Genomic DNA, 27,173 nt, shown 5'->3' with positions numbered 1-27,173 from the left:
GCACTCCTTCCCCCCCCGCGCCGGCTGTATCTTTACCTCGTCCTGGCCATCCTGGCCCTGGAACTGCTCTGTTCCCTGACCTGTCTGCTCATCTACACAGGTGAGAATCACAAAATACCAGTGAGTTGTTTCTGAATTTGTGTCAACAAATTTTTGTCAAGTGACGCCTTGTATCCGAAAAGTAAACACAACAAAAATGAAAAGATCCACAAACGTTTGGTTTATCAAAGGCAACTGAGATGTAAGCCTGGCACTTAAATTTGAAATGATGAAATACAGATTAAGTAAATAAAGAATGCATGCAAACTGCATTTAGCCCAGACTTGCTCTAAGACAAACCATTTAGGAACTTATTTTCTAAATTTAGGGCTGTCTGAGGGCCAGTCTGTTTGTCTCTCTCTGTCTCTGTCTCAACTCTCAGTGATAAAAAATTTTTTTAAGATTTTTTTTTGTTTGTTTTAAATTCACGAGAGACACAGAGGGGGCTGGAGGGGCAGAGACCCAGGTAGAGGGAGAAGCAGGCTCCGTACAGGGAGCCTGACATGGGACTCAATCCCGGGTTTTCAGGATCACTCCCTGGGCTGAAGGCAGTGCTAAACCGCTGAGCCACCCAGGCTGCCCCATAAAATTTTTTTAAGGTTTATTTATTTGAGAGAGAGAATGGGAGGGGCAGAGGGAGAAGCAGACCCCCTGCTGAGCCCAGAGCCCAGTGTGGGCCTATCCCAGGGCCCTGGGGTCATCACCTGAGCCACCCAGGCACCCCAGTGGTAAGATTCTAGTAAGCTTTACTGGGGCGCCTGAGTGGCTCAGTTGGTTAAGTGGCCAGCTTTTCATTTCAGCTCAGGTTCTGATCTCAGAGTCCTGGATGAGCCCCTATCGGGGTCCACGCTCAGCTCAGCAGGGAGTGGGCTTGAAGATTCTTTCTCCCTCTTCCTCTGCCCTTCCCCCTGCACACACTAAGATAAATAATCTTTAAAAAAATAATAAAGTAAGCTTTAGATATGTAAACATGAAAAATAGATGGAGGGATACTTTTGACAGAAAAGAATTCAAGCCCTGGAAAAATCTAGATTTCATTCCTGCTGCAATATTGGCATATAGTACGTCTGTCCAAAATACTAGCTAATTTTTTGCCGCTGCATAACAGTTATTTTGTGACAATAAAATATCTCCTCTATGCATTTTAAAAGAGAGTCATTTCTCTACTTATGAAAGATAAAGTCCTGTGGATCTCAACTCATGTTTCATTTTACTGATTTTTTTTTTTTTTTTTTTTTTTTGGTGCATCTCCTTAGGCCTATAGAAGAGCATTTAGTTTTTTTTTGTTTTGTTTTGTTTTTTAATTTATTTATGATAGTCACACAGAGAGAGAGAGAGAGAGACAGAGACATAGGCAGAGGGAGAAGCAGTCTCCATGCACCGGGAGCCCGATGTGGGATTCAATCCTGGGTCTCCAGGATCGCACCCTGGGCCAAAGGCAGGCGCTAAACCGCTGTGCCACCCAGGGATCCCTAGAAGAGCATTTAGAATATGAATGGGGTAACTAGTTTATAAATGTGAATGTCACATTATTGATTGACCTTTATAAACTTTTCTGTAGCTATTAGCTAACAATGAGCCAAATTATGGAGATTGCATTCTGTACCTCACTTAAAAAAAATGTATATCACCCACTAAACTTCCTAGAAAAGATGAGACTTTGGGTTTTTTTTTTTTAAGATTTATTTATTTTTAAGATTTTATTTATTTATTCATGAGAGACACAGAGACAGAGAGAGAGAGAGACAGAGAGACACAGGCAGAGGGAGAAGCAGGCTCCATGCAGGGAGCCCGACGTGGGCCTCGATCCCGGGTCTCCAGGATCACGTCCTGGGCCGAAGGCTGCGCTAAACCACTGAGCCACCTGGGCTGCCGAGACTTTAGTTTTAAAGGTTAATTTTTCTGCATATAAGAAATAGCTTGCTACCATGTGACAAACGAATATTAAATTACTTTGTTGATTGAGATCAGTTCCATTCTACAACACTTCTGTCAAATGCTGTAAATGAGATAGTTTAGCTCTGAATATAGCATTCACTTACCATGTTATTTTACGGTAGCTCTACTACATTTATTTATTTGTTTGTTTGTTTGTTTAGGATTTATTTATTTATGATAGACATGGAGAGAGAGAGGCAGAGACACAGGCAGAGGGAGAAGCAGGCTCCATGCACCGGGAGCCCGACATGGGACTTGACCCCGGGACTCCAGGATCACGCCCTGGGCCAAGGGCAGGCGCTAAACCACTGAGCCACCCAGGGATCCCCTACTTTTATTTATTAGAAAGGGTGCAAGCCTTCTGGTAGTGAGGTATTTTCTGTAGTACCTATCGAATGCTCTATGACGTAGCAGGACTTAGGAACATTCCAAGGACCGTGTAAGGGGAAATTGGGGCACCTGGGTGGCTCAGTCAGTTAAGAATTTGCCTTGGGCTCAGGGCAAGATCCCAGGGTCTAAGATCAAATCCCCATCGTGCTCCCTGCTCAGTGCAGAGCCTGCTTCTCCATCTCTGTTTGCTGCTCCCCCTACTTATGCTTGTTCTCTGTGTGTGTGTGTGTCAAAGAAATAGTCTTTTAAAAAAATTGCTTTATTCTATATGTGAAGACTTAGTAACATATTTCATTAATATTAAAATTTATATCTGAATAAAAACACCATTAAATCTTAAGTGAATATGTTTCCCTACTGTAAGAAAACCTGATAATTGCTAATTCCGACTTTCAAAATACATGGACGGTTTACATAGGAAGGGTTTATAATATAATTTATAAACTTAGGGTTGCCGCAAATATTGAATTTCTTTGGAAGATCGAAGTATGTCTGTTTTACCTCCACATCCTTAAGAGTAGGCTTAACTTTTTAAATTCTATAATGTGCCTTTAAATGTATTGCGGTTTTGACAGGAGAGATTTAGGGAGTAGCTTCTAGAGACAAATGTTGCTTTTGTTCATGTGTCGTAGAAAATATAAGCTTGGGCCCCAATGTATGGACTTTTCATGTTTCTCCATACTGAAATGATTTGAAAAGATAATGAGTTTTGATAACATTGAAAGTGATTCTTTAGGACATGATTCTTTGATATACTAATTATAACCTGACCTTGACTAGCGTATTTGCATTTTAAGTAGTTAACCTCTAGAAAACAAGATGGACCCTTCTTGTTGGGCACTAATTTGCTTTACTACCTCTACAGGGGAAAACTAGGAAAATAAAACTTGAAACAGTTTTGACCTACTAAATTCGATTAGCTCTGTTTCATTTAAAAGTAAGCCAAAGGGATGCCTGGGTGGCTCAGTCAGTTGGGTGTCTGCCTGTCTGCCAGGGCCCTGGGTCTAGCCCATGGGCTCGCTGCTCATGGTGGGGGGGGGCACTTCTCCCTCTGCCCCTCCTCCAACTCGCACTCGCTCTCCCTCTCCCCACCCTCTGAAATGGATAAGTAAAATCTCTAAAAAAAAAAAAAAAAAAAAAAAAAAAAGGGGGGGGGTAAATAAAAGATGATGCAATTAACGCCACCCAGTTATCAGCCTTCCAGCAGCCGGTACAAACTGCTCTGAAGCTGTGAGAGATTCGGGCTAGAATGGAAGCGGTGACCAAGCGGCACCTGCCCTTTTCCGTGTTTTTGACGTCCTAGCATGCCGGCTTTCCTTGCTTACGATGGAAAGAGTGCTTTGAATTGGTGATATTGCCTGACTTTGATCGAGAAAATGCTGAATGTGTTTCAATCGAATCTATTTTAAAGGCCACAGAGCCTTTTTATTGTGTCAGACTGTGATGCGTCTCTTAGTTCTGTCCCCTGGCTTGCACCTGAATGCCGTAGAGCTGTTATTTCCTGTCCCCCACTTCAAGAAGCTTACGTGTGTTCCAGGCTTCTTCCTTTGTTCAGGAATTCTGATGCGAAGGAGGCCATTTGAGAGAGCCAGCTAGGGATGTGAACAGGAAAACTCCCATTCACTAACCGGCGGCCATCACGAGTCGGGTCGATTCTCGGCCTTCATCTTCCCCAGATGGCATCTGACACGACTGACCTCCTGGAAACGTACCCCTCTTGCTCCTGGGCCTCGGCTTTCCTGCTGTCCTGCCCGCCCCGGGGCCCCATAGCCGCCTTCGCTCCGGGCCCTCCCTGACCCGCTGGAGGGAGCCCCAGGCCCTCCGTCCATCTCCCCTAACCCCGGAGCCGTAGCACCTCAAGTGTGTCTGGGCCACGGGAAGCCACGAGGAGCTCCTCGTCTCCAACATCCCTGCCGTACCCGGAAGGCAAGGGCATCATCGGCAGGGTGCACACCCACGTCTCTTGGCATCATACGGCATCGTACGGCTGCTTCTTCCCGGTCCTTTCCTAAACGGGCCCTGCACAAATCTCCCAAATTTCTCACTTTTAACCTCTTCTTAAACTTCTTGAGCCTAGGAGGTCAGCTGAGCGTGCACATTAGAATATAGGTGAGCCTGGCCGTGCCACACAAGGTGCGTATCATGTGACTCAGCCATTGCACTCCTGCATATAAACCCAAGACAACCGGAAACGTCCGCATCTCCACAAAACCATACAGTTGTTCAAAGAAGTGTCCATAATGGCCCAAAGTGGAAACGGTCTAGTGTTAGGATATATTAGGGCTAGATCAGCACAACGTGCTGGGTCCATACGGTAGAATGTTATCCGGTCCTCGAAAGGAGCGGGTACCCGGAGTGACGTGCTGCTGTGTGCCCAACACGCATGGCCCTTGGAGACGGGCGCTGCGGGCGAGCAGCCCTCACGAGGACTGTGTGAAACACCCAGAACGGGCAGCGTGGGGACAGGAGGTAAGACGGGGGTTGCCTGGAGCCAGGGCGCAGGGGGCAGATGGGGAAGGACGGCCAGTGGGTGCCGGCTCACTTCCTGGAACAAAGAAGATGCTCTGAAAGTGGCTGGAGGTGGTTGCACAACCCGGTCCTATGCTGAACCATGGCACTTGCGCTTTACATGGACGAATGCGGGACACGTATCACCCGGAAAGCTGATGTGCAAAAGGGAAGAACGGCATGTGGAGCTTTGAACACCTGTGCAGCGGGGATCGGCCCGGCCCCTCAGCCCCCGCGTGGCACACACTAGCTCACTCATGCTGCACGGACAGTGGGCCACGGTGGTGCTGGGCTGGCAGTCGCCACCCGCAGCCCTGGCCTCCTGTCCCCATGGAGCCTCCTCTCCGGAGATGGCTTGTCCCAGCAGGTGCCAGAGTCCTCACCCAGGCGGGGCAGGGCCCTGGGCCATGGACGGCTATCCGGACGTGCGGTCTGTGGGCGCACCTGCCGGTCCGGGTGCCCCGGAATCCCAGAGGCGCATGTCCAGGGTCCTGGAGGCCGCATGTCCAGGGTCCCCGAGGCCGCACATCCAGGGTCCCGAGGCCTCTCCTCTGGAGCTGTATCCCTCTGGCTGTATCCTCCCGGGACCTTCGCCTGTGCAAGCGCATCCTGGCCTCTCCCATCACATCAGGGCCCCACCCTTGTCGCTTCTTGTGACACTAGTTACCACTCACTAAAAGCCCTGGTCCCAGTCAGTCACATTGGGGGCGAGGGCTGGCACGTGTCACTTTGGGGGAGCGCGGTTCGGTCCGTTGCATCATGTATCCCCACAACCGCCCAGCTCGTCGGTGGCCTCTGACGGCCGCACCGGGGTCCTCTGTGGGTTGTCAGCTTCCTGGCGCGGGCCTTGATGGCGCTTTCCTGGTTCTCCTCCTACCACTGTAGAGATTGATTTTCATTCCCTTTTATTTATTTATTTTAAAGATTTTATTATTCATGATAGACATAGAGGCAGAGAAACAGGAGGGAGAAGCAGGCTCATGCAGGGAGCCCGACGTGGGATTCGATCCCGGTCTCCAGGATCGCGCCCTGGCCAAAGGCAGGCGCAACTGCTGAGCCACCCAGGGATCCCCCTTCATTCCCTTTTAGCAGATGGTTCCCCACCTCTTTATTACTGGTGGGTTTCTGCGTCCCCTCGTCCTTTCTCATTCTGCTACTAAAAATGACCATCTGCGCCCTCGTGGGCAGCTCCCAGGTGAGCAGAGCCACCCTAAGCTTTATGTTCACCTGCTAAGTGATACTTTCCATCCAAGTGTTTCAGGCCACCAGCAAGACAGAAGTGACCGGAACAACCTTTCTCTTCTTCCAAACCTTCCACCATCCTGTCCATCCTCCCCATCTCAGCCAGCCGTGCCAGCCCCACCTCTTGCTAACTCAGAGACCTTTTTGCCGTCCCAGGCTCTTCCTTCCACCCTATATCTCCCATCAGTTGGCCTGCCTCCCCATCCATCTCCTCTCCTCTGTCCCTGCCACGGCCATGCTCATCACATCCCGCGGGGTTGAGTCCAGTAGGCACACTACTCGCCTCCCTTCCTCTGTCTTCTTAATCCGTATTCCTTCTCTTCAGTGTAATTCATAGGTAACTCTTGATCGTGAACAACGTACCCGTTCAGAGTTTTCTAAACGTCTAGGGAGGAAAAAAATCTGAAATAAAAGACTTTCCGTGAGCTGGCCCTACTCATCCCTGCCCTTGGTGGTGAGGGGTGGTGAGCTCCTTTCGGTGACTCCCATTTACTCTCGGGACTAAACCTTCAGTGCTTCGGCGTGGCACCAGTCCCTCAGGTCTTCCCTGCCTACCTTTCCACCCTATGCACACACACACACCTTCTCGAGGTCCTAAGTATTTGCTCAGGCTCTTCTCACACTAAAAACACCCTTCCTCTCTACCTCCCTAGTCTGTGCGGTTAGTTCTCACGTTTCCCTCAAGGCTGGACTCAAGCCCTACCATCCTCCTCCTCCATGACCTGCCCTCCCTTCTCACTCCTACTGAGTTAAGGGGCTGCTTTCCAAGATGTCACAGCTCCTTGTACAAGCTTTGATTTTGGTTCTTTTCATACTGTCTGAATTGTAGACGTATCATCTGTATTTTACCCTGGACTAGTCGCTCTTTTTATAGGGTAGCGTCAACATTGGAGGTTTCAAAGTCTGATTCCTGGATTAGAATCTTGGCTACTGGGATGCCTGGGTGGCTCAGCAGCTGCATCTGCCTTTGGCTCAGGGCATGACCCTGGGGTCCAGGGTCGAGTTCCATATTGGGCTCCTTGCAGGGAGCCTGTTTCTCCCTCTGCCTGTGTGTCTCATGGATGAGTAAATAAAATCAAGAAAGAAAGAAAGAAAGAGAGAAAGAGAGAAAGAGAAAGAGAAAGAAGAAAGGGAGGGAGGGAGGAAGGAAAAAAGAAAGAGAGAAAGAAAAGAAGAAAGAAAGAAGAAAGAAAGAAAGAAAGAAAAAAGAAGAAAAGAAAGAGGAAAAAAAGAAAAAAAGAAATGTGGCTACTTACTTAACTTTCCTGGGCTTCATTTTATTTTATAAAGCCGGAGCGATAAGGGCATCCACTTCAGGGGTAGTTCTGAGAACTGAATGAGGCAATCCATACACAATAGTTCACCTGTGCCTTCTGTGTTTTAAATTCACCCAAAAAAATTCATAGCTGTTATTATTATCAACAATGATACTGTCCGGATTCCCAGTGTTTAGTACAGGCCTGGCACATAGACTTTCAAAGGTTTGAGTAAATCCATAAACAAACCTGTGTATTCACCTTATGAAGCATTTTTGTCCATATTAACTTACTTGAAAAGCATGGCCAATTAATGTAATTTGAATAAACGGGAGCAAAAAAATGTTTTTCGTGATTAGATAACCTGACAATGATGACTTTATTATTTTAGTGAAAATTCGAAAATTTAATAAAGCCAAACCACAGCCGGATGTACTTGAAGAGGAAAAAATCTATGCTTACCCCAGCAATATCACCTCGGAGACTGGATTCAGGTAAGCGTTGAGTGGGGGGGGGGAGGAATGAAAGACTAGAAAAAAAGAATTGTAGGGCTCCCCACCCCGCCCCCGGAAATCTAGAAAACATTCCACTGCTCGTTTATAGTTGTGCAGATGTGCCTTTAGAATTCAGTTTGACTTGCTTACTCCCATTCAACTGTGATAAAACAAAGTCTAACGAAAGGATCTCATTTTGGAGTATTTCCCTTGGCTTACGACGTCAAGGAGAAGGTCCCAAATACAGCGCAGTGCTCTGCAAGCTGGGAGGAACCCCTTTGCAGAGACTACTGAGCACTGGTTGGCAGGTGCCACCCGTCACCGTGTTGATTCTGTGCAGGACCGTCTCAAGCCTGGAAGACATCGTCGAAAAGCAGGGAGACGTCATCGCCCACCTGAAGCGACACAACGCCCTGCTGAGTAAGCGGTTGCTGACGTTCACTTCCTCCGGGGACTCTCCGCCCAGTAGAGCATGAGGGCCTGGCCAGGCCAGCGGCTGCAGAGGGAGCGGGGCCCACTGACCACCTGACAAGCCGGCCCAGCGGGTGGCAGTTTGGGCCGGATGCCACTGGATGCCACTGATGGTTCTTATTTGAAACCTGAATTGTGTTCTCCTTGTGGGGCTGTTGAGCAGGTGGGACTCGTGGGTCACCTGAAAGGTGCTTCACAGAGCCTGGATGCTCCAATGCTCCGGGAGGACGTCTCTTTTTGCACATTTTGAAGTCCTTTACCGTCTGGCTCATCCGAGGATCAGAGGTATGATTAAGCCTGGTCTCAAGCAGTGCTGCTTCCGCAGGCCGTAGAGCCCTGGAATGACTTGGCTGCTTATATGGAGGAGATTGACAGGATCATCTGTTTTAAACAAGGGTTTGATCAAATAAGTTCTTTCCACTCTTAAACTGATGGGAGGAGTCATTATTTTTTGTGGTTAAATAATGTTTTCTTTGCCCTGCGGAGCCTCACCATGTACCCGACCTGCTTGTGTGCTGTGGGATTACAGCTTGGCCCTGTAGCTCTTATGAAGAATTTCCTCCCCATAGGGCCTGTCTCACTAGGTGATTCACTATGCAAACACCTACAGCTTTTCATTCTCCACAAATAAGAGAATCAAGATCGCTCGGACCAGGGTCAGACTGACCAATGCTGCCCGTTGTATCAGCAGCACCTTCCATTGGCAACAGAAATACCCGAGAGAAAACCTGAGAACTTTCCCTTTTTTTTTTTTCTTTCCCTTTATTTTAATCCTTCTTCAAGGAGTTGCCATGTGCTTCAGTATTGACTATCCCTTGATTAGATCAAGAAAGGTAGGTTCAGTGGCTCTAAGAGGGTCTAAAAAGGAAAAATTCTACTTTATTACTTTATTTATTTAAGTAATCTCTATGCCCAATGTGGGGCTCGAACTTGACCCAGGGATCAAGAGTCACGCACCCTTCCAGCCGAGCCAGCCAGTCCCCCCTTGGAGTATACTTTCAAATTATGAGAATAAATTGTCATATAAACTTATATAGATACTAATTATATCTAATTCTCCAGGTGGAATGAAGCATTTTTGTAAGTAAAGGGCATCATTTCCTCGGTTTTCCCAGTCTGCCCCTTTATCCATTTGCGTTAGCACCTCTATATACTGCCCTAGGAAGCTTCATAGGAGCGGAGGGAGGGGACATTTGTGATTATGTATGTGGGTCATTAACTGAATAATCAAGATCTCATCTGAAAACCCTAGGTATACACAGGTATTTCTCAGGGGGTGCAGTCATTCGGTCACATCCAGGTCCGTAGGAGGGCGAACACCAGTTACCTTCAGATCTTTGGGACCTTCGACATTTTGTCTTCTAAGGTAAAAGGGATGGCGTGTCGCCCTCAGACAATCCCCTTGAGGCCCCAAAATGAGGACACTACACAAATAAACACAAAATTGTTATTTTGAAAAAAGGCAGATTGTATTCAATCAGTTCCTGACTTATCCTCCCCTCTCTTCTTCTTTTTTTTTTTTGTCCTCCCCTCACCTTCCTGTTACTAAGTATTATCTCAAAACCATGGCCTTCTCTGGAAAGCTGTCCTCTCTGTGTTGTGGAAGAGGCTATAAACTGCATCTGCGGCCTCCGCAGGAGCTTTCTGGCGTCATCTCAAACTGGCCCTCGTACCTGGAGGGATGGGGCAGACCCGAGAAAGGGCCAGAACCCCAGGCCTATAGGCCGCAGGCCTAATACACACGGGAACCTCGAGCCAGGGCCTGTGTGGAGTGGCTGCAGGCGGGCAGATCTCTATAGCGGCCTGTACTGGGTCCTGTCACATGTGCGGTCCAGAGCCCCCAGGGCACATCGCTCTCCCAATGCCGTGTCCTCAGCTCCCCGGTGACCATAGGGAGCTGAACACAGCCTCCAAGGACAGAGGAGGGGGAAACACCCTCTGAGGGCCCAGTCCTCCCAATAGCCTTTAGCTATGTTCCTTTTCAAAAGGAAAAACACCAGTGGTAGATGATTCTTACTTAGTTTTAAATTCAGTTGAGGGACACTTCGGGGGCTCAGTGGTTGAACGTCTGCCTTGGGCTTCCTGCGGGGAGCCTGCTTCTCCCTCTGCCTGTCTCTCTCCCTCTCTCTCTCTGTCTCTCATGAATAAATAAAATCTTTTAAAAAATAAACTCAGTTAGGATCTATAGTCAGTTTCTAAGGTTTATAGGATGAACTTTGGTTTACGGAAAGAGTTTATAAAGTTAGGATACTCAGATTCTGATGTATGGTGTCTGTATGACCACAAACTTTTCCAAAGTCAATAATGCACATATCAAACAATAAGAAAAGTGAAACGAAGTATCAGAACTAGGAAGACCGGGTCATGAGCAAAGCACTTTAAATGTCAAGCATTCTATTCACCAGGCTCTCGGTGAGCAAGCACAGCAGATACAAAAACTAAGGAGACCCTGGTGTGGACGGAGGAAGAGCACTAGGATGGCTAAGCTCCACGCTGGGTGAAATAACGGCTGGAAGCCCGGGGCCTTAGGCACTTTGGGTCAGGGTGCCCTCCCCAAGGAAGGGGCTGTGGGGGTTCTGGGCAGGCTAAGGAGTAAAGAAAGCAGGGACAAAGGCCAGGAGCAGCACTAGGTAGTAAAGTTGAACCCAAAGTGTGAGGGAGGACATGGGGACAGAAGACCGTCCGGTTGGGGGAGGGGCCCCATGCGGTCTCGCTGAGGGGCCTGCCCTGAAACATGGTCCACCGGCGAGTGCCAAGCAAGGAAGTGACAGGGTCAGTGTTATTTCAAGAGGATCAGATTATAGTACAATGTGGAGGAAGGCTCCGTGGCAGAAAGATTTGGCCCTGAACTAGGAGGTATAGCTACATTTTTTTGAGAGTATGTGTGTGGGGGGCGCCTGGGGGGCTCAGTCGGCTAAGCGTCTGCCTTCAGCTCAGGTTATGATCCCGCGGTCCTAGGATGGAGCCCTGCAGCCGGCTCCCTGCTCAGTGGGGAGCCTGCTTCTCCCTCTGCCCCTGCCCTCTCTCTCTCTAATAGATAAATAAAATCTATTTTTTTAAAGAGTATATATGTATATACATGGAATACATATATTTCTATAATTGGAGGATTTTGTTTCAGATGACAATAGCATTGTGACTTAAAAGTTAAAAGCTCCCTTTTTAAAAAGAGCAATATTGAAAAACATAAGGAGAAAAATAATTTGAAATCCTGCTACCAAGGACTTGTACCAACAGTGCTTATCGTCCCCCTACTCTCACCCGTTGTGGCTGTTATCAGTCTGTTCAAGTCTAGCCCATCTGATTAAAAAATACATCATTGTTGCACATTGCATTTCCTTAAATATTAATGAAGTTGAGCATTTTCCTCCATATTCCTTGGCCTTTTATCTGTCTTTTGTGATGTGTATAGATCAGGTCTTTTTCTTATTATTCTACTGGGATATTCTTTTTCTTAAATATAATATCCCTTTCGATATAAGGATAGTCCTCAGTTTATGTTTCTTGGAAATCTTTCATTGCTTTGAGTTCACAAAATTGAATCTCTAAAAGCCACGCCTGATGCATTCTTGTGTGAGAGCCAGCAGTGTCGTGAGTGAATTTTAATATACCCAGGTTTCTGCTGCGGGCTCTGCTCTTCTTCCAGGGACTCAAACCCAAGTCATAAGTGAATCAAGCAACTTCTTTTTGCTCTAAGGCAGCATTCCCCAACCTTGGCACTATGGACATTTCAGGTTGGATTATCTTTGCTGTGAGGAGCTGTCCTGTGAATTTTAGGAAGCTTAATTGGTATTTCTGGCTCTTGGATGCCCCTGCGCACCCCCAGCTGTTACAGCCAAAAATGTCTCCATACCATGTGTTTCATTTCATTGAACACTTAGCATTTCATTGAGAACTGACCATGTGCCAGAGCGTATTCTAGGTCCTGGGAGTTCAGGAATCAATAAGACAGTGAAGGTTCCTGTTCTTGTGGAGTCTACATTCTAATGATGGTGTGGGAGGTGGGAGTAGAGGGAAGGAAGATCAAAGTGAACACAGACAAGGAAACCGACCATTGGGTTTGATAAGTTTGATTATTCTTCTGTAAATTAGACCTCATGGAGCATTCTTACATTAATATGACTTACGGAGAAATTTTAACTTCTGTGTACTGCACCATCCAGAAAACCAAATGGCAAATGAAATGAACTTTATGTTCTTTCCCCATCCTTTTTACAGAAAGACTTACTTTAGGGACTTCACAACTTGATCAGAGATGGTTTCATAGGTCTTACATTTTTAAGGAAACAGACATTAAATAAATGACAATCACAAATCACAAAAATCTCTAAACATGCCCTAGGTTCCATAAGGAAAATAGCTTCATTTGTAAACCAAGGAAGGCTGTCTCTAATTCTCTCTGCATTTTTAATCCAGTCTCACTTTCACCCTATTACTACACTGAAACTGTTCTCAAGGTTACCAAGAACACCCTTCTGTGTGGCTTGAGCTAGGAATGGATGCATAGGTCTCCTCTTCCTAAGCCCATCAGCAGGAGTAGACTCAGCTGAGCACTCTTCCAGGATTCATCTTCTTCATTTTGGCTTTCAAGACACAGCAAACTCGTGCTTGTTTTCCAAACTCATTGGCTTCTTGTTCTGTGTCCTTTGCAGGTTCCTTTTCTTATTGTACACCACAGCTCAATCCCTGGGTCTCTTTCTTCTCCATCAGTACTCACTCTCTTGGTAATCTTGTGGCTTTAGTACAGTCTACAAGCTGGCAACTCCCAAATGTGTACCTTCTTGAACTCTAGACTCATATACCTAGCTGCCTCATCTAGAGCTCTAATTAATGTCCAAGACATCTCACAAACATAACATATCCAAAGCTGGGATGTCCTTCACAGCCTTCTCTGTCTCTCCACAGTGATGGTTCCTCTACCCCTGACATCCCACAGTCTCTCAGCAAATCCTGCTGGCTTTTCCTTTAAAACAGATCCAGAATCCATCATCTTTACATGGATTTTTGTAATAGTCTCTTAAGTGGTGTTTTTAGCTTCTAACCGCCACAATCCCCTCCCCCCACACTCCCAAAACATCGGTATTTAATACAGTAGCAAAGAGATTCTTCTAAAATATCCATCAGATCATGTTACTCTAATGGTTTAATGGTTCCCTATCTCAGTAAAACCAAAGCCTGACGGTGACGTCCAGGGCTCTAGAAAATCTGCTCCTCCTCCCACCCTTCTTAACTCATCTCTTCCTACTCTTCCTTATGTACTCTGTTTCAGTTATATTGTGGTTTTCTATTGTGAAGTCCATCCCCACCTCAAACCCTTGCAGTTGCTGTTCTGTCTACTTGGAATGATTAATTCCCATATACCCTTCATCCTTCAAGTCTTCGTTAGTGTTACTTTCTCAGTGAGGCCTGCTCTGGCCCACTATTTAAAATTACAGCCTTTCCCACACTCAGCACTTTCTAGCCCCTTACCCTTATAGGGGTTTATACTCTTTTACCCCAAAGTATGCCACTTTGGCTTACTGAATATTTTGAAATAAAGATTCTTGAGAAACAAACAGCAAATGCAAGAACACTGGCCCTTCTCTGTCCCTCTGAAAGGAGATTATAAATCTCCCACGTGAAAGGTGTCCTCCCTGTACTAGGAGGTTAGAAGACATCCATATGACCAGAGATGGGATTTAGGGCTAGAGACTATATAAACAAACCTTTTTACTTCTTTACCTATTCACTACCCCCAAGCTCAAACCCCTTGTCTTGTTAATTTTTTATAAATGTATTGTTTCTTTGTCTAAAAGGTTTAAAGGCTTCCTGCTTTGGTCACTTCTTTGAGTCACCCTTTTAATGCGGCTCTTGTATGTATGAAATTAAATTAGTTTTTCTCTTGTCAATATGTCTTAGGTCTATTTTATTATTAGACCAGCCAAGGAATCCAGAAGGGAAGAGGGAAATTTTTTCTTCCCCTGCACCCTGTTTGAGTTGTTTCCCAGTGTACTTACCATCTAAAATATTACATAATTTACTCATTCACTTGTTTCTCTCTCCTGACTAGAATGTCATCCTATCAATTTCAGATATAGGGATCCCTGTGTGGCACAGCGGTTTGGCGCCTACCTTTGGCCTGGGGCGCCATCCTGGAGACCTGGGATCGAATCCCACGTCGGGCTCCCTGCCTGAAGGCTGCTTCTCCCTCTGCCTATGTCTCTGCCTCTCTCTCTCTCTATCTCTCTCTCTGTGTGACTATCATAAATAAATAAAAATAAAAATAAATTTAAAAAAAATTTTCAGATATAGCAAAGATTTAAAAGAAAAGATAAAATAATTATCCTACATAAGATTTTCATTTGAAAAGAATGCAACAGAAAACAAAGCAGGAAATAGACGTGTGGAGTAACATCAGAAATAAGAACATCCACACTTCTTATTCTGGAGGTTCTAACAAAATATGTATGTAAGAAAAAGAATACATAGAACTATAAAATTTGAAAAGGAAGTGATAAAATTACCACTTTTGCAGATAATATGATTGAAGATACAGAAAACTCCAAAGGACCTATTGGGAAAGCTATTACAAAATATACAGAAATAAGACAATTCAATAAGGTGGCTGGGAGCGAAATTAATATGTAAAAGTCTATTGCTTTTTATAAGCAACTACTGACTAGGAGTTGCAATTCAAAAAAAGGCCCCATTTATAATAATAACCACAAAAAAAAGATTAAATATCCAGATTTTTTTTTTTTTGAAGAAAACTTGAAAACATTACTAAAAGATATAAGACATGAAAAGGCATGATACAGGCACACCTGGGTGGCTCAGTTGGTTAAGCATCTCCTTCAGATCAGGTTGTGATCTCAAGGTTGTGAAATTAAGCCTCCTCCCTACCCTATCGATCCACCCTCCTTGTGGAGGCCCCCCACTTTCAGCTCCACATTCAGCAGGGAGCCTGCTTCTCCCTCTCCCACCCACCCCCCACTGCCACTTATGCTGTCTCTCTCTCTCTCTCTCATAAATAAAATCTTAAAAAAAAAAAAAAAAAAAGGCTTGACACATCCTCAGAGACTTGACATTGTAAACATGACAGTTCTCCCTTGGTTAAGCTATCTATGAGGACTAGTGCTAAGATATCAGAGATATTATAACAGTATAATTAAAACAGTGAGATACTGTCTGCAAATAATCAGTGTATCAAAAAAAGAAATGTAGAAACAGACTAAAGTGTAGATGGGAGTTTAGGATATAAAGGTGACACTATAATCACCACCAAAAAGTTAGTTCATTCAGTAAATAGTGTTGAAACAACTAGGAAAACCATTAAGGGAAAAAATAGGTTTGTGGAAGGATTTCCATCTAAAATGAAACTGGAAGACATGAAATAGAGAACCTCACGTGCCTTTTAGAAGCATGGAACTTAAGAACTGAGACTGGTTTTCCATAAATGCCTGATTTACAGAGGATAGACTTAGCTCCTGACCAATGAACATCCACCAAGAATCTCTCCCCATCCTTATGCCAATGAACTTAGTTTGAACTCTAGCTGGACGCACACCCCTACTCCTTGCCCATGAATACAGCCCGCCCCAAATCCTTAACAAATTCACCTGTAGCTTGCTAGAGCATGCATTTCCTTTTTTTTTTTTTTTTTTTTTTTAAGATTTTTTTTTTTTTTTTTCTTGAGAGACAGAGGCAGAGACACAGGGAGAGAAAGCAGGCTCCATGCGGGGAGGCCGATGTGGGACTCGATCCTGGGACTCCAGGATCACGCCCTGGGCCAAAGGCAGGTGCTAAACCACTGGGCCACCCAGGGATCCCCTAGAGCATGCATTTCCTGAATTGCAACTCCTCTGCTATTCCCAGAGAGACTCAATTTCTGATAATTTGAGCTTGCTTCAGTTTACCTCTTTCTTTAGGTTAACAGATTATTAGATCTCCACCTTAAAATTCATATCTAATAAATTCTAGCTGATTCAAAGATTTCACTGTTTAAAATAAAACTATAAAAGTTCTATAAATAATGGGAGAGGTTTTTAAAATCATTTCAGAATAAAGTAACTTTTTCTAAGACTGGTGCAGAAGCCACAAAGGAAAAACCTGATATATTTAACTACATAAAAATTTAAATTTCCCCTTGGCAAAAATGGTTATGAGATGCATATACCAAAAATTAAAAGACAAATAGAAAACTGGGTTAAAAAATATTTACAGGGATCCCTGGGTGGCGCAGCGGTTTGGCACCTGCCTTTGGCCCAGGGCACGATCCTGGAGACCCAGGATCGAATCCCACATTTGGCTCCCGGTGCATGGAGCCTGCTTCTCCCTCTGCCTGTGTCTCTGCCCCCCCCCCCTCTCTCTCTCTCTCTGGGACTATCATAAATAAATAAAAATTTAAAAAAAATAAAAATAAAAAAATAAAAAATATTTACAATTAACGTCACTGTCTGCAATTTGTGATTTATAAAAGGAAGTATTTATTTGGCATAGAGCTTCTAAAAGCCTTGAAATTTCCTAAGAGCACTAGGAACATCTTCTGCTGGTCTTTCAGTGGGTTTCTAAATAGTTGGAGAGCTGCAAAAGTGAAAGGAGTGTCTTGTTCATAACAAGCCCCTTTCAGGGGTACTTGAGTTTGTTATTGAGGTGACTTTTGGAAATCCCCTAAAGATAGGAGCCGGTTGCCTGCAAGACCAGCCATGTGACTTAGAGTTGGAACTCACAGTCCACCTCTGCCAACCTGTGGTGGGCGAAACTGGGCAGCTAGGAGATGAGTGGGAGCGAGATTTCATTGTACAATCCCTTTTTACCTTTCGAATTTTGAAACTTGGCTTTTTTTTTTTAATTTTTATTTATGATAATCACAGAGAGAGAGAGAGAGAGAAAGGCAGAGACATAGGCAGAGGGAGAAGCAGGCTCCATGCACCGGGAGCCCAACATGGGATTCGATCCTGGGTCTCCAGGATTGCGCCCTGGGCCAAAGGCAGGCGCTAAACCGCTGCGCCACCCAGGGATCCCTGAAACTTGGCTTTTATACCTATTCAGGTATTACATTTAGGAGCGCCTGGGTGGCTCGTCAGTTGAGTGTCTGCCCTCAGCCCAGGGCGTGATCCCAGGATCCGGGATCGAGTCCCTCATCAGGCTCCCTGCATGGAGCTTGCATCTCCCTCTGCCTGTGTCTCTGCCTCTCTCTCTGTGTCTCTCACGAATAAATAAAAAAATATTTTTAAAACAAATATTATATTTAAGATTTTTAAATTATTTATTTGAGAGTGGGGGAAGGAGCAGAGGGAGAGGGACAAGCAGACTCTACACTGAGTGTAGAGCCCAAAGTGGGGGGACTCGATGAGGGCGGGGGGCTTGATCTAAGGACCCTGAGATTAGGACCTAAGCCAAAACCAAGGATAGGTCGCTTGACTGAACTGAGCCACCCAGGCACCCCTACATTTAAGATTTTAAAAGGCAAAGCAAAGAACATGCAGCTCACAGATGAAGCATAGTGCCCAAAAATCATGTGAAAAAACAGTCCACCGATCAGGGAAATAGAAGACAAACCACCGTAAGAGACTCTTAACCAGAGGAAACAGACTGAGGGTCACTGGAGGGGAGCCGGTGGGGGATGGGGTAACTGGGTGATGGGCATTAAGGAGGGTGCGTGAGGGATCCCTGGGTGGCTCAGTGGTTTGGCGCCTGCCTTTGGCCCAGAGCGCGATCCGGGAGACCCTGGATCGAATCCCACGTCAGGCTCCCGGTGCATGGAGCCTGTTTCTCCCTCTGCCTGTGTCTCTGCCTCTCTCTCTCTGTGTGACTATCATAAATAAATAAAAATTAAAAAAAAAAAAAGAGGGCGCGTGATGTTACGAGCCCTGGGTGTTATATAAGACTCATGAATCACTGACCTCCACCTCTGAAACTGATAATACATTATATGTTAATTTAAATTTAAAAAATAAATGGTATATTTGCAAGCCAGAGTAACAAGAATAGAGATTGTTTATATCCAATCTTGGCAGGAGTGTGCACAAATGGATATACCAATAATGGGCAAATATGGGGAAAAGCATTCTTAGTGGTAACTTGACCCAATAATTTTGACCCCAATCATCTTTCCTACAAAAATATTCATATGTGAAAAGTTACACGAGGGAAGGTTTATTTCATTTGCTTTTTAAAAAAGATTTTATTTGCGAGAGATTGAACTGGGGGGGGGGGGGGGGGGGGGGGGTGGAGCAGAGGGAGAGAAGCAGACTCCGCACTGAGCAGAGAGCTGGAGGGACATGAGGCTCCACCCCAGGACCCTGGGGTCACCCCCTGAGCGGAAGGCAGATGCTCAACCCCTGAGCCCCCCAGGTGTCCAGGTTGTTAGTTTAAACCCTGTGTGTTCTCCTGATCTCCTACAGGACCAGTAACTCTCCGGTAATGGTTCAAGGACTGGCTACTTGAGTGGCACTGGTCTTTGTTAACTGTCTTTATTTCTTCAGTTCTCTCTTGAACCCACACACCTCTCTGGCTTTTGCTTCCACTGCTCCCCAGAAACTCCTGCTGTCAAGTAGTTGACTGGAGGCTTCCATGTTGCTCAGTACGCACCCCTCCCCATGCTGGATCTCAGCAATCACATCCGAGTTCATGCCCTCCCTAATGCACTTTCTTTACCTGGCTTCCAGGGCACCACGAACGTTTGGCTCCTTCTCACCTTCCTGGTAATTTCTTCTCAGTCTCCTCTGCTGGTTCCCCGTTTTCTAGACCCAGTTTTAACATTTACATACAGCCAAATTCACTGTTGGTGTGAAGCTCTGTGACTTTTGAAAAAAGTGCAGCGAGAGTTGTATGACCAATACCACAAGAGTAATAGGTTGACAGGGGAGGCTGAGATGAGGTGAGGGTGGGGGGTGCTAGCCACAAATGTGTGAGTAATTTGTTACAGCAGCAATAGGAAGGCATTACAATAATCAAGATAAATAACTTCATCAGCCTTTGCCCCCAAAATATCAAATTCTATAGTCCCTTTGGAATTAAACCCTTCCCTGATTAATAACCACTGACGAAGACTGACCTGTTTGCCATCTGCCTAGTCTTGTCTTTTCCAGAATATCATATAAATAGAATCATAGAGTGCGTGGCCCTTAGGTCCGTCTGCTTTCACTTAGTGTAATGCATCTGGGATCCATGTATGTTATGATTATCAGTAGTTCGTCCCTTTTTCTTGCCGAGTGGTGTTCCCAGGGCATACCACAGTTTATCCGTTGCATTTGGGTTGCTCCCCGTTTGAAGCTCCCTATGAATAAATGTGCTGGAAACATTTGCATTAACGTTTTTGTGTGAACTTCATTTAACTGATGTTTTCATTTCATTTGGGTAAATACCTATGGGAGAGATTGCTGAGCGATATAGTAGGTATACCTTTAGCTTTATAAGAAATTGCCAAACTATTTTCCAAAATAACTGGACCATTTTGCATTCCTACCAGCAGTACAATAAAAATTCCAGTTTCTCTGCATACTTGCCAGTCCTTGAATTATAACTTTTGAAAAATTTTAGCTCTTCTTACTAGGTGTATAGTAGTAACTTACTGTGTTCTTTATTTTCATGTAACCAGTGACGAATGTACGATCTTGAGCATCTTTTCGTGTGCTTATTTGCCATCTGTTTGTGTTCTTTGATAAATGCCTGTTCTAATAATTTATCCCTTTTTTTACCAGGTTGCCTGCTTTTTTAGTGCTGGTTTTTAAGAGTTCTTTTTATATTTATCTGCCCCTTGTGTGAGCAACTCAGGAGTACTCTGGGACTTCCTAGGGGTTTACGCTGTAGTCCCATTTCTCAAAGCATTTGCTTTGCTTCTTCGGGTTGTTCCCTTATGCTCAGCTCTGTAGGGTGAGGCTGGAAATAGTCACAGAAAGGGAATTCCCTTCTCCAGTTGTCTCCTCCTTTCCTCCCCACTCTGACTCCCTTTTCGAATTACCTGTGGCCAGATAGCTGGGGTTTTCTTGCAAATTTAACATCCTGTGTAATTGTGCCATTCTGAACAAATGGGCCTACACTATGGACAAAGCAGCAAGGGAGAAAAATAACAGGGGGATCCTCCACCACACCTTGCAAGGAACGGTACCTTTTCCTGGTTCCCACTGCCTGGGAGTGCAGATCTCCAATTAGAGTTAGGTCTGGCTTCTGGGCAGAACTGGGAGAGAAGGAAAAAGAAAAAGAAATCACATTCTCTGGGGTCTTTTTCTTGGTCCTCTCACAAGATGGACTGCTCTCCGAGTTTCTACTGTCTTTGATTCATTATCTCACTCACATTACCCCTGGGAGATAAAAAGGGAAAAGTCCCAGGAAAGTCACTACCACCTTACCGGTCGCTCTTCAGGTATAACTTCCCCACCCAGCCTGTCTGCCACTATTTACTTTTTGGAGGACTCAGATAATTGCATTTGTATTTTGTCCAGGTTTTTAGTTGAAATCTGGAGAGATAAGCTATGGCTGGCATTCTGGTTGAAACCCAGTTTCTAACTTCCTGAATTTTCAAGGTTCAGAGAGCCTTGGGGTTCAGTCCTGGGCCCTCTTCTCATCTGTTTGCACACCTTTCTGATTCCATCCAGCATCACTGCCTAAATAATTCCCCAATACTATATTGCCAGACTTTCTCCTCAACTCCGGAACTGCTGGTCCAATTGTATGGCTGACACTTGGATAGCTTACAGACAGTTCAAAATTAATATGTTCGGAACTGAACTCCTGATCTTCCCTACCCCAAGCCTGCTCCACCGATCTTCCCCATTTCAGTAAATGGCAAGACCATACTTGCCTGTGTTCAGGGCAAAAAAAATCATGTCCTCCTTGGTGTTTGAGAGACACAGAGAATCAGCAGTTTGTGCACTAACAAGTAGTAATAAATAATACAGAGAACACTAACCTCAAAGGAGGAAGATTAACTTGAGAAAAAGTAACGTGAGTAGAAAAGGAAAAGCGATCAGAGAAAAAAAAGTCACCAGAACATTCACTCTCATAACTTAAACTGAATATTCAGTTAACAAAAAATAAAGTAAAACTAAATGGGAGGTTTGGAGAAAAAAGACGGCACGTGTGTCGTTGGGATGGAGAGGTAGAGGTTGGTAGACAGTGGGTGAACCTGAGAAAACAAGTAGCAATAGAAGAACATTATTAAGAAATATGGAGATAAATACCAAAAGATGCTCTGAAGAGCTAGAAGTAGTTATCTCTGAGAAAAGAGTAGTCAGGCAGGCTAGAGAATGCAGTTTTTTATAAGTTGTATAGAACTTTTTGGCTTTGGGATCCCTGGGTGGCGCAGCGGTTTGGTGCCTGCCTTTGGCCCAGGGCGCGATCCTAGAGACCCGGGATCAAATCCCATGTCGGGCTCCCGGTGCATGGAGCCTGCTTCTCCCTCTGCCTGTGTCTCTGCCTCTCTCTCTCTCTCTCTGTGACTATCATAAATAAATAAAAATTTAAAAAAAATATAAAAAAAAAAAAAGAAAAAGAACTTTTTGGCTTTGAAGTATACGCATGTATAACTTTTATATAATAAAGACAGTGGAGGGGGATCCCTGGGTGGCTCAGCGGTTTGGTGCCTGCCTTCGGCCCAGGGCATGATCCTGGAGTCCCGGGATCGAGTCCCACATCAGGCTCCCTGCATGGAGCCTGCTTCTCCCTCTGCCTGTGTCTCTCTCTGTCTCTCATGAATAAATAAATAAAATCTTAAAAAAAAAAAGACGGTGGAGGATACATGCCAATTCTGTTAGATGATTACAGGGGTTCTTTTGTGGACTTAGTCTTTCATTTTCTTTTTTTTTTTTTCTTAAGATTTTATTTATTTATTCATGAGAGATGTAGAGAGAAAGAAAGGCAGAGACACAGGCAGAGGGAGAGGTAGGCTCCATGCAGGGAGCCCCACGTGGGACTGGACCCGGGGATCATGACCTCAGCTAAAGGCAGAGGCTCAACCGCTGAGCCACCCAGGCGCCCCAGTCTTTCATCTTCTAAATTATATATTCCTATAACACTTGAATTTTCTTAAGGAGCATATATTTATGATAGTGTTCTACTTTAGATCTACTTTAGATCTAACACATTATAGATTTATTAGTCAGGGAACAGAAGATATCTATCTTCCGTCCCTCTGAAGATCCCTGACTAATATACTTCATACTTTTGAAAACAGAATAGTATATATTATCAATATATATTATCTATATAGAGAGAAAGGAGATACCTATATATAAATACAGAAGCCACACATATTATGAGGAAATGGCTGGTGATCTGCTGTTTACAAACAGAAATCTAAGAAAGCCAGTGGTGAATCCAAAGGTAAATGAGAGATATAGTTCAAGTAAGCAGGAAAAAAAAAAGTGAATTCCTCTGTCCTCTGCCTTTTTTATTCTATTCAAGCCCTCAACAGGTGGGATGAAGGCCACCCACATAAGGGAGGGCAATCCTCTTGTATCCATCCACTGACTCAAATGCTAATCTCCCCTAGAAACACCCTCACAGTCACACCCAGAAACGTTTAATCTGGGCACCCCATGTCCAATCAGGTTGATATATAACATTAACCTTAATATAAAAATGTTAAGAAAATATCAGAGGTGCACCTGGGTGGCTCAATCAGTTAAGTGCCTGCTTTCAGCTCAGGTCATGATCTCTCAGGGTCCTGGGAGTCTGGCTCCCTGCTCAGCAGGAAGTCTGCTTCTCCCTCTCCCTCTGCCCCAACACTGCTCATGCTCTCTCTCAAAAAAATACATAAAATATATATATATTTTAAATTGACTACCATTTTTATAATTTTGGCACATCCATGACTAAGCATGACTTGAAACGCAGAACCCATAAAATTTTAAATGTCTTACAGTAATTATATCAAGAAAAACATTGTAATGAATATGTAGATAAAAATGTAACTATGTAGTTTAAAATATAGTCTATCAGATAGGAAATCCCTCAACCTCTCATGAGTTTAGAAGCCCCAAATCTCATCCCATCTGTAGAGGCCACTTGTGGGCAAATAGGCTTGAGGGGTGGCATGCAGAAAGGGCCCACGGGCCCCCCCTTGGCCAAATACCGACAGGCCCATCAGGTGACCCACCTAAAAAGATCCATAAGCTGGGGATCCCTGGGTGGCTCAGCGGTTTTAGCGCCTGCCTTTAGCCCAAGGCGCGATCCTGGAGTCCCGGGACGAGTCCCACATCCGGCTCCCTGCAGGGAGCCTGCTTCTCCCTCCTCCTGTCTCTCTCTCTCTCTCTCTCACTGTCTATCATAAATCAATCAATCAATCTTAAAAAAAAAAAAAAGATACATAAGCCTAACTGACCAATGGGCTACTTACACCTGGGCAGTCACCAAAAACTGGAAGATTCCATCGGTCGCCATGCTTCCTCATCCTCCCCCTTTAAATGCAGCCCCCACCCACTGGCTTGTTGCAGACAGCCCCTCCTCTGGGGTCCTGCTCACTGCTCCCCTGAGGTGTATTTAAGAAAGTTCTCTCTCCTTCATTCTGTCTGGTGAACTTTCACCTCCCACCACCCAATCAATCGTTGGCCCACATCCGATGGAGAGGCACCCTCTAGACACCACACCATTCATCCTCTTTACCTTTTTTTTAAGTTAAGGAATCACCTGTCTAGGTTAAAGACCAAATATTCCTCTTGTGGTCTGTATTCCATTCTCTTTCCTTCTAAGCTTTAAGACCGTGGTTCTCAATTTTGTATTTCTGGACCCCTCCACACTTGTAGGTAGGGGAGGAAAAATAATCTTCCATCCTCCTTCCTAGCTAGTCCCTGCTCCTCAGTCTTCTGGCAGCTTCTCAGCCAGTCCTATGAATTTTGTGATTTTTCACTATATATTCTTCTCTAAGTTTTCTTTTTTACTCCCAGAGCTTCAGGTTCTTTTTTTTTTTTTTTTTTTTTAATTTATGATAGTCACAGAAAGAGAGAGAGGCAGAGACACAGGCAGAGGGAGAAGCAGGCTCTATCTCCATGCACCGGGAGCCCGATGTGGGATTCGATCCCGGGTCTCCAGGATCGCGCCCTGGGCCAAAGGCAGGCACCAAACCGCTGCGCCACCCAGGGATCCCAGTGCTTCAGGTTCTAAGCACTTACCGAGGCCTCCTAAATTTAGATCTCCAGCTCACACCACTGATCTGAATGTCAGAGTTACAGAGCCAATGAGCCAGAAACCGGACTGCATTCAGTTCCCTGCTTCAAGGCCCTCAGTGGCTTCCCAGTGTTCTAGAATCCTTAATATGCTTGCAGGGATCCTTATGGTCTACTTTCTTCTAATTTTCCTGTCCCTAATGTTGCCCTTATTACAAATTAGTTCACATAAAAAGACTTGATGTTTCTATGCCAAGAAGTCACTACAAATTAAAAAAAAGCACTGTTTGTGGAGGCCGAGAAAAATTAAGGCCATCCCACCTCAAGTTTAGCATTAGCACAAGTACAGCCATCTTAGTTCCCTGTGAATAAGAGCTGAACTTTAAGGGGAAAAACTGCAGAATGTCCTCAATGTTCTCGGCAGGTAATCCCATATCCCAAAGACAACAGAGCCCAACGCCCCTGGAAGAAAGTCCCATCTTAGAATTCCTCCACCCCTTCTGGAAATCCCCTAGACCAGCCTATAAAAAACCCAGCTGTGGGGATCCCTGGGTGGCGCAGTGGTTTGGCGCCTGCCTTTGGCCCAGGGCAAGATCCTGGAGACCCGGATCGAATCCCACGTCGGGCTTCCGGTGCATGGAGCCTGCTTCTCCCTCTGCCTGTGTCTCTGCCTCTCTCTCTCTATCATAAAAAATAAATAAAAAAATAAAGTTTTAAAAAACCCAGCTGTAACCCACTTCGGGGTCCAAGTCCTTGCTCCGCTGTGTCGGGCACACTTGGACCCAAGCTCGAGCTCGCTAATAAACCCTCGTGCTCTTGCATCGGTGTCAGCTCCTTGGTGGTTTCTCGGATTCGCAATCTTGGGCACAACAGTTACCATGCGTGTAGGGGGGGTGAGTGGGTCTCCTGTATCGGTAAGGGATTAGGGGAGAGGGTTACACCAGTCATCTCTATGTGCCTATTTTCTTTATTAGAGTGACCATGTTATAGTACCAGAGAAGTTGTCAAAAATAGTTGATGGGGGGGGGGGGGGGGGGGGCACCCGGGTGGCTCAGTTGGCTAAGCACCTGCCTTCAGCTCAGGTCGGATCCCCGGGTCCTGGGATTGAGTCCCATGTCGGGCGCCTCCCCCTCCCCCTCCCCGCTGCTCCCCCGCTTGTGTTCTCTGTCGAATAAATAAAATCTTTAAGACCCTCTCTCTCAAAAAAAAAAAAAAAAAAAAAAAAAGTTGCCCAACAGAAACAAAAGGAAAGCAAAAGGTAGGTTCGTGATTCATATATCTAAAACCAGGAAACAGGCAGGAGGGAAAGCATCTTTTCGTGCACTATCGCGGTAAAAGTGTGTGAAGCCAGCACAGAGCCCACCTGGGGACTGCTCAGGACATGGGCCTGCGCTCAGCTCTTAAGACGAGCCAACGGCGCCGCCTTCGGCCCAGGGCGTGACCCCGGGCCCGGATCGAGTCCCGCGGCGGCTCCCGCGTGGGGCCTGGGTCTCTGCCTCTCTCGCTGTGTGTGTCTCGTGAATAAATAAATAAAATCTTAAAAAAATATAAAATAAAATAAACTAAAGCCAACCAACAGCTTGAGGACGGCCCGGGGGTCTTCGTTCGGGGCGGCGAGGGTGCGCGTGAGGGCGCGCGGGCGGCCCGGGGCGGTGCGGGCGGACGCCGAGGCCGGGCCTGTGGGCCGGAGCCCCGCCCGTGCGGGGAGGCCCGCCCGTGCCCGGACCCGAGCGAGAAGCAGCCTGAGGGGAGCGCCCGGGCCCCACCACGCTGTCCTCCCCTCACGGCCGCGGGGCGGACCCGCGGGGAATCCGCAGCCAGGCCCCCAGGACTCCGGCGGGAGCTGTGCGCCCGGCGGTTGACCCGGCCACGGGGCCGTCACACACGCGGCGGTGACGGGGCCTCCGAGGCCGGACGGGAGGGGCGGCCGCGGGCCCCTCTCAGGAGCCGCTCCCGGGGGGGGGACTGCGCACACAGCCGCGGGGCCTGACCGAGCGAGGGCATCACGGTGCCTTCAGGCCCTACGTGACTCGGCCTGACCGCAGCCGCGGGCCTCACGGTGCCTCAGGCCTGACGGTGACTCGGGCCTCCCGGAGCCTCGGGCTGTGGGACCCAGGAAATTTAACAAAATCCCCCCCACCCCTGGACAAGCAGAGCAGGACTGACTCCACCTGGTGCTGCCCCGCCTCTGCCCACCTGCGTAGGGCACTGCCCACCCTAGGCAAGCCCGGGGCACACCCTAATCGGACGCCGGCCAGGGACAGGCCCGCTCACCTGGATCCTCTAGGTACGCGGTGACGCAATCGGCCGCCTGCGTGCGGACCGACGTGACTGCGCAACTTCCTGCGTATCCCGTGGGCCACGGGCCGCCATAAGCTGCTGCGCCTCTGAGTCTCGGGGTCCGAGTCCCTGCCCCGCTGCGTCGGGTGCGCTTGGACCCAGGCTCGAGCTTGTGACTAAACCCTCGGGAGTTTGCATCCGTGTCGGCTCCTCGGGGGTTTCCCGGATTCATGATCTTGGGCACAACAGGGCCTGACGGTACCTCGGGCCTCCCGGAGCCGCGGGCCTCACGGTGCCTCCTCAGGCCTCACGGAGCCGCGAGCCTCACGGTGCCTCCTCAGGCCTCACGGTGCCTCCTCAGGCCTCACGGTGCCTCCTCAGGCCTCACGGAGCCGCGAGCCTCACGGTGCCTCCTCAGGCCTCACGGTGCCTCCTCAGGCCTCCCGGAGCCGCGGGCCTCACGGTGCCTC

At 46.5% G+C, this 27,173-nt stretch overlaps 2 long non-coding RNA genes across 2 annotated transcripts; one reads left to right on the top strand and one right to left on the bottom strand.

The window, feature by feature from the left end:
• On the top strand, nucleotides 1–9,392 carry LOC119878877. Its single transcript, XR_005387205.1, has 3 exons — nucleotides 1–100; nucleotides 7,765–7,867; nucleotides 8,208–9,392. It is a non-coding gene; the product is annotated as an uncharacterized LOC119878877 (long non-coding RNA).
• Nucleotides 7,463–26,750, bottom strand: LOC119878878. The gene is made up of 4 exons (XR_005387206.1): nucleotides 26,698–26,750; nucleotides 20,430–20,498; nucleotides 19,377–19,613; nucleotides 7,463–8,719 (listed from the first exon to the last, which is right to left on the bottom strand). It is a non-coding gene; the product is annotated as an uncharacterized LOC119878878 (long non-coding RNA).
• Nucleotides 26,751–27,173: the final 423 nt, after the last annotated feature.

The sequence above is a fragment of the Canis lupus genome, unplaced genomic scaffold, assembly GCF_011100685.1.
Source record: "Canis lupus familiaris isolate Mischka breed German Shepherd unplaced genomic scaffold, alternate assembly UU_Cfam_GSD_1.0 chrUn_S202H362, whole genome shotgun sequence".
NCBI classification, from domain to species: Eukaryota; Metazoa; Chordata; class Mammalia; order Carnivora; family Canidae; genus Canis; species Canis lupus.
This window is presented reverse-complemented; position numbering and strand designations above follow the sequence as displayed.